The following is an 8,534-nucleotide window of genomic DNA, read 5'->3' as shown; positions in this document are numbered from 1 at the left end:
ATAAATAAAAGATAAGATAAGTAACACAGTACAATCACGGAATAGATTTAATCTGTTCTGTGATACAATCACGATTAATGATATATATATATATATCTTTAAACGTGAGTACTATCCATAGAATATCATAAAATATTCTGTGATCATATCACTCTATGGTACAATCATGGATAAGAAAAGTGTTTATTTTTCAAATTGAATAATGATAACTATAGTGACCACTTGACATAGAGTTAATCTTAGTATTGATAACACCTATGAGCTATGGTTCTAGATCTCCAATGACTCAGTCCAAATATTTATTATTAAAATAAATTTTCAAATCATTAAATTAATTAATTTATCTTTTAGCATTTATTTACCAAGGTTGATCTAGATCATAGAATTGATATAATCAGTATGAACAAATTCTTCCAGATGATAGAGTTTGAAAGGAATATTTATCATAGGTGCGGAACTAGAAATTAATAAAGGGGGGCTAGTATAGTGGGTTATTGCCATGATTCGTTGCGCATGTCGATTTATACGACGTCTTTCTTACGTCTAATTTTTTAAATATTCTAAGTATCTACATTCGAAAGGTTTCTACCTAATGTCTAAGGGGGGAGTGGGCTTTTGCACCCATACACCACCTTGTATATGCGCCTGTCTGAACTAGATTCTAATATTCTTCTTCCTCAAAATATTTGGGGTCGGCCACCCTTGTCTTAAAAACGGTGTATACTATATTCATCCGAGATTATTATCAGTAAGTAATTTGTATCCCCCCAAAAAAAAGGTCATAACCAATTTGCGCCCAAAAGTACCTTTTGAGACAGCCAAGTTGAGTCCCAGCACGAATAGGTAACATAGCATAAAATAAGTTCCTATTACAAGCAAGGCCGTATCTAGAAATTTTTTTCGGGAGAGGTCCAAAACATGTATATTATAATTTTATTGAATTTAGATTTTAACTTTTGATATTTGATCAAAATAAGACAGACAAAGATTTAATCTTCTTTTATTAAAATTAATATCATATTTTCATATGATATTATGATATAAAATGAAAAGCAGTCAATGATTAATTGGCGCTTAAGTCATTTTTGACTGAAAATATTTATATCGATGTTAAAAATGAATTATTTTAAACATTCGTAAAATATTGAAGAAATTTCGGGGGGGGAGGTCCAGACACCCTGAACCTTCCACCAGATACGGCCTTGATTAATCACATTTAAATAAATAAAATTATACAAACTATTTACAGATTGTGTATAAACATATATATTATTAAAACAGATCAAATTGTCAACTATCAAAAAATAGAAAATAAGATAAATTATAAAACTATTAATTACTTATTTAAAATAATGTTGGCTGAAATTTGAGTAAGACGTTTTTAAAATATATAAAAGCAGAATTTGTTTTTTCTTTGAATTTTTTTATTTCATTATATAAATAGTAAATTTTTTGGTATTTTTTTCCCCTATAATCTTTTTTGGGTGTATTTACGCTGTTCATTAACACATAAGTATTAATTTGAAATGATTTTAAAACATAAATTTATGTATGTTTGGATGGCTTAAATAAAAAGATGAATTTAATTTGGAATGAAATGCTTCACATGCGTTTGTTGTTCATTGTACACAAAACGAATATTATGCCCACATACTTGGAGGAAATTGAGCATTTTCAGATATATAATTGTCTAATATGTAGTCAGTAAATTTTCAACATTTTTCTGGAACGATTGGAATGATTTTATAGACGAATACGTCACAACATTTCTGGAGGTGAAAATGGCAGACCAAAACAAATTCTAAGAAATAAACCTAATTCTGATTTATTTTTATATTCATTTGCCAGTCCAATATTGTGTATTTTTTTTTGTACTTAATTTTCAAGCATTTTCTAGTAACTCAACCTATATTCTTCATTTATATAGAATTCTTTTTTCATGCACAATTTGGAGCTAAACATTTTCTCCATTTTAAATCGATTAAATTAAAATCTAATAATAATTTTAATTCGACACCACGAACACTGAAGAACGGAAAGCGTGAACATGTACTGAGTAATGTACAGTGCAAAATACTTTGTGTTATTCTGATCGGTTATAATATACGATATACCAAATTATCAAATGAGCTCTCTGATCTCTTGATTTCTTAAAGCATTCGGTTTTATAAATATGACTCGGAAAGTGTTTGGTGACAAACGGACATTGTCATGGTACATAATTAATTTTATCTCACTTAAACTCTATAATAGCTGATAATAATTTATCGATAGTCACATATATTAAATACCATATACACAATTTACACATACATGATTATTGTAGCACATAATATTTATGGACGCATCTCGGTCATGACTATTATAGCAGGCAAAAAGAATAATATGGTCGAGTTGCGTCCCCAATACGGGACGCAAGTTACCTGTTGAATTTACTACCTGAAAAATATACCTTTTGGGGTGACGCAAATAGTATGCAGCCCCTAAACCACCACTCGTCTCGATTTTCGACATACCCCTATACACACACCAATGGCCCCCATACTATCACTAGATTCTAATTTTATTTTAATATCAAAAAAAATTGCCAATTATTATTTATTAAAATTTAAACAGTAAAATATACTTACTAATAGTTTTTAAACATAGAAGTAATAAGTTTCGTGCTTAATTAAAAAAATTACCTCTTCAATATTTGTTTATCATTCAAAAACTATTGAAAATAATAAGAGTATATTTCTACTTAAAGGGTACCCTAAATATTGGAATTTTTTTTTTTATTTTATGTATTTTTCAACGCTGAATCAGGGACGTATTTTAGGGAGCGAAGAGGGCGATCATCCCCCCCCTGAGTCAGTATTTGAGTAAGGTTGCCATAAATTTATAAGGCGAAGCCGGGACAAAACAAACATATTATTAAGTAATATACTTTTTATATAACTTTTAATATATTGAGAGGACCAATGGCGTATAAAGGGGGGTGTGGGATTCAGATCCCCCTAGGCTTTTTTTAAATTTTACAAAATAATGTTCTTAATGTGAGTGCGTTAGAAACGAAAAAATAACTAATGATTTATTTGTAAATGATCCCTTGTCCATAAAGAAGTTATGTATACGACACTGAAGAGGACCATTAATGGCCCGCAATCTAATATTTAAAAATATTTTTGTGAAATAAAATATATATTTATATTTGTAAATTACAAATTTAATTTTTTTATATATTGTTAATCGATTACGATTAAAAGTGTACTTTGAGATAAAATGGTCGAAATTAAAAATTAAATAATACTACATTTCCTCTAAATGTCTAAGCCGGGACATATGGACGTTCAGAAAACATTTTTTGGGAGACCGGGACACGAAGTTCAAAACCGGTGACAATCACGGTTTTCCGGGACGTAGTGCAACCGTATATTTAAGGAATCGATTATATGTGAGATACACATTACAAATTGTTTTAATATGGATCATTTTATAACGAAATCAAATGACGCTTGGCTGTGAATACTGAATTGCGTTTTTTTTCGGGTCCATACTTAGTAAAAAATCTAATAAAACACAAGCGTAACTTTCAAAACATAGACAGGTGTTAATTAAAAAAGAACTACACAAAAGTCTATTTTAAGTGGATCCGGCATTAGATAAAAAAAAAGACTTTATATCAATTGCGCCGAAAATCGCAGGTAAAGAAATACAGTAATGATCGGTTGTTCATCGAGTACGGCTTCATCGAGTGTCTTATCTGTTTTTATTATCATTTCAACGTATTTAATTTAAATAATTCGTTTGATTTAATTAGTGCGTGAGTTCTTAATTGAATTGATCAAAATGCTGTGTAATATTTGCTATGATGATACATTCGAAGACAACAATTTAACGTACACTACCTGCAATTCATTCTTGCGTTTTGGGTGTGCGCAATTCAGTAGCAAGGCGAGCTCTTTTAACACAAGGAGCAAAGATTTTATTCTACCCACCCACCAAAAATTTTATAAAAATACAAAAAAAATTTGTTCACTACGCTCACTAACGTTTATAGTATATATTTATTTATTGCATTAAATACAAGAATATATATCACATTAATGTCAATTTACATTATGTTAATTATTTATTTAAATAACAATAATTTTTTTAATACATTTGAAGTTAACGTATATTGATCGATAGCTTCTTCCAGATTTATATCAATGTCTCGTTCACATGAAAGTAAAAGTAAACTCTTTAAACGATTTTGCTGCATAGTGGAGCGTAAACGAGTTATAACAATCTTAACCCTTGAAAATGATCGTTCACTTGAAACAGAAGTCGCCGGAATTGTACATAAATACTTGTAAGCAATATACAAATTAGGAAAAGCCGCATTTAAATTGTATGAGCTAATTAATTTTAAGATTTGTACTGATGTTTTTTTTCAATATTTTGTGTTGATATATTTGAATTATTATCAGAATCACACGCATCTACATTTTCTTCAATAATAACGAACGGTTCTTCACAGGAAAAAAATTTTTGTGATCCATGATGTCAAAAATGTCCACCAGAGTGAATCACGTCTAGTCTAATCCCTATCATCTTATCAGTTATCGTTGATTGTGATTATTTTTTTTTTTTTTGTTCAAGCAATTAATAAATTTTCAATAAAATTGTTCATCAATAATTTTTTATTAACATAATGTCTGTGAATAAAATTTTGTCTTGGGTGCTGTACAGTGTACTGGTATACAGTGTCAGATAGGACATATAGCTTTACTGTCTGATTGTAGGGGTTAATTACGCATGAGCAAATTAATTTACACATTTTTAAATATATGATAGATTTTAATAATTGGAAAAAAGATATTGAAGAAAAAGAATTGTGTCAGTATGTAAAGTTAACATCATCAAAAACAAATTGCTTGTCATTTGCTCCAAGAATCACGAACAAAGTAAATTGAATATTATATTGTATATTTTTTGTATATGTAAAATAAATATTATAAATAATAGCTCAAGTCAATTATAGGTATAGAAAACAATAAGTTAGCAATGTAATTATAAATTAATATATCTTCTATAGCATTAAAATAATATTAAGTAAGTAGTAATATTAAGTAAGTAGTAATATTGTGGGCTCGATATTAATGTTATGGGATTTTAAATGCACAATTAATCCTTTTATAGATCGAAATGATTTTGTGCAATATGAACATAACATATTACTATTCTCACCATATAAATGAGTCTTGGTGTGTTTTATAATATCAGATTTAAAATCAAATGATGCATCACAGTCATTACAATAATATAAATTTTTAATTTTTGGAGTATCTTTATGTTTAGTTCTTAAATGCTTATTTAAACCAGAGACTGATAAATATTTAGCATCACAAACTTGGCAATTATACATGGTTACAATAAAATAATATAAAATTATAAAATATAATAAAAAATAAAAAATTCAAATCATATAATCACAATACTATATTATCATGAATCGTTTTTTTATCAACGATAACTGATAAGATGATAGGGATTAGACGACGTGATTCACTCTGGTGGACATTTTTGACATCATGGATCACAAAAATTTTTTTCCTGCGAAGAACCGTTCGTCAATAATATTGTTTTCATTATCAGAATTAGATAATGTGGTAAGATTCCATAGATAATAGAAGAATGGATAGGCAAATCATATATTAACAATACAAGGAGTCGCGGTCCGGAATGTGGATGAGAGATAGACTGCTTTTATATAATGCACTCACTTTAGCAAGGGGTTTTATCATTAGTTTTATTTCATAATGATAATAGAAGATATCTATGATGATAACAAATATTTTTATTGTTAACGCATTTTATTTTAAAATTATTTAACATTTTTACAAATTGAAGTATTCCCGATTCTGTACGAATTATCATTTGTCTTCAAGCTATGATTCGTACTTGCATTGTTTGTCATGTATCCTCTAAAGATAATACAGGCAACGTATCATTTCATTTATGAGTATTCAGTGGCGGATTTAAGGGGGGGCCCGAAGGGCCTCGGCCCCCCCCCATTGGCATAAGTTAGGTTTTATTATTTTTTATTATTAATTTTTATAATTTTATCTTTTATATTGTTTCGCTCAAACACATTATATTATAATTTAAGAAATATTATCATTACATATATTTTATATTATTATTATATTATCATTATATAAGAAATTCTCCCAAACATATTACTATTACTTTTATTATGCGGGTATAAAGGCATTTCGCCTTAACGCAGACGGCAGACCGGCTATTTTTGCCATGTATCGTTCCTACTGGCCATCGCTATATTATCTTATTTTATTTGTAAGACGATTCTCACTAATCCATTTCTATATTGCTATTATCGTTTGAAAATTTTAGTAATTTTACAGTCGTCGTGTCACTCGTGTGTAATTCGTATTTCGTGCTGTACTCGCCTTTACTGCTGTTATCCGTAGTGTTTTCGTCTGTAGTTTCGTTTTCAATTATTCTGTTTTAAAATGTCACAAAAACGACAAAGTGAAATAAACTTTTTTTTTAAAAAGTTGAAAACAAGTGACGAAAATAGTCCATCTCCAAGTGAAGGTATAGAAAATGTAAGCGTGTTACCAACAGAGTCAGAGCCAGCTACATTTTCTGATTCGTGTGAAGTCGATTCTAACAGTCAATATGATATTGCATTTGCTATTGAAGAAAATGCAAATCTAAAAATTCGAAACGATCCAAATATGCTTTACAAATATTTAAAAGAAACGTGGTCACCTAAACAAAATTATATTTTCCCCGTAAGTATGAATAAAAAAGGTCATAAAAGAAGCTTTTAAATTGAATGGCTAAATAAGCACAACTGGTTAGCTTATAGTCGTAATAGAGAAGGAGCGTTTTGTAAAGTATGTGTACTTTTTGGATCAAAGTTTGGTGGGATTGGAGGACAAAGGCTTGGGGTCTTAAAAGAAATTCCTATGATAAAATACAAAGATGCTTTACACGATCTTAAGATACATATGGAAAGAGAACATCATAAAACAGCAATTGTGCGATCTATAGAATTTATAAAATGTTTTGAAGGCAAACAAAAAACAATAGAAATTCAACTTGATGACCAACTAAATGAAACTGTCAAACAAAATAAAAAGAAGTTAATTCCTATAATTAAAATTATTTTCTGTGGTCGTCATAATATATCTATAAGGGGGCATAGAGACGATGTTAATTTATCAAATCTGATTTAAAATGACCAAGCAAAAAATAATTTTAATATTGAAATATTCAAAGAATTGTTGATGTTCAGAATAGACGCGGGCGATGTAGATCTTCGCAATCACTTAGAATCGGCTCCAAAAAAATGCAACATTTGTTAGTAAAACTATTCAAAATAATTTGATCGATATATGTGGCTTGATTATCACAGACAAATTAATAAAAGAGGTGAATGAATGTAAATTTTTTTCAATTTTATGTGATGAAACTTTTTACTATTTCCATGGCTAAAAATGAACTCAGTATACATAATTTATGATAAAAAGGTTTATTATAAACCTATTGACAATTGTATTGTGGACTGTAGTTTCTGGTTCATGGAAATAACAAATACAGTCGTATAAAGTATAGACTTTAGTATGATGACCGAATTTTATAAACTAATTCTCTACCATGCCCACAAATAATTTTTCTAGAAAAGAATTATTCTTTGATACCATTCGACCATTCGAGTACTTTTGATTTTTGAACCATTATGGCGGTTAATAAATAATTTAATGCTATATATTCGATACCAGTATTTTTTTATCGATACAAGTAAAGTATTGATAGATACAAAAAGTACTTGTATCGAAAGAAATGTATCGATACTTTTTTAATATCAGTAGTATCGCAACATCCATAATCACGAGGGTTCTTCTGTAAATTGTTGTCTTTTCGTGAACACTGATAGTATGTTTATGTTGCTGTGATGTTTCAAACACCGTTTTAATTTGTTTCCTTGTCAATCAATCTTGTTGTCCAACAATGTTTCATAGCGGCCCTTCTATAGGTCAGTGACTAAGTGTACCTTTTGGCCAAAAGAAGAGGAACAATGCCGAAACGTCACACATGGTATGGCAGAACTTGCATCTTATTCCTTCTACACCCGATTATTACATATTTTATTTACTTAAACTACTAAAATGTCAAATCTTCAACATAGTGGCAACTTGAGGTAATTTATGTAAATATTAAACTTTATCTTCCATTCAAAATAAGAAAATAAATATATATATTTTTTATAACTTCCAAGGTAAAAAATTCCATTAAATTATTTTATATTCTCCTTTCATCATATACAACAATTATTGTTCAATAATCTTTTTCAGAAATGCTCCTGCGAAGAGTGTCCTTGATGTGGTGATAAAGATATTGGCAAATAGTGGTGTATCAAGTCGACTGAGTGATCCAGTAATAGCTAAAAATTTCTCATTATAGATTGATATTAATGGTATTAAATATGACATTAAAGAATTTTCCAGGTCTGAATGCTATAAACATTTGTAAAAGTA

The 8,534-nt window shown here is 29.0% G+C and overlaps 1 long non-coding RNA gene across 1 annotated transcript; it reads left to right on the top strand.

Moving 5' to 3' along the window:
* The first annotated feature begins 7,755 nt into the window (after positions 1-7,755).
* LOC112688388 lies at positions 7,756-8,507 on the top strand. Its single transcript, XR_003149060.1, has 2 exons — positions 7,756-8,197; positions 8,352-8,507. It is a non-coding gene; the product is annotated as an uncharacterized LOC112688388 (long non-coding RNA).
* The last annotated feature ends 27 nt before the right edge of the window (positions 8,508-8,534 follow it).

This window comes from Sipha flava, unplaced genomic scaffold (assembly GCF_003268045.1).
Source record: "Sipha flava isolate LNK unplaced genomic scaffold, YSA_version1 38_pilon_pilon, whole genome shotgun sequence".
Lineage (NCBI taxonomy): Eukaryota > Metazoa > Arthropoda > Insecta > Hemiptera > Aphididae > Sipha > Sipha flava.
This window is presented reverse-complemented; position numbering and strand designations above follow the sequence as displayed.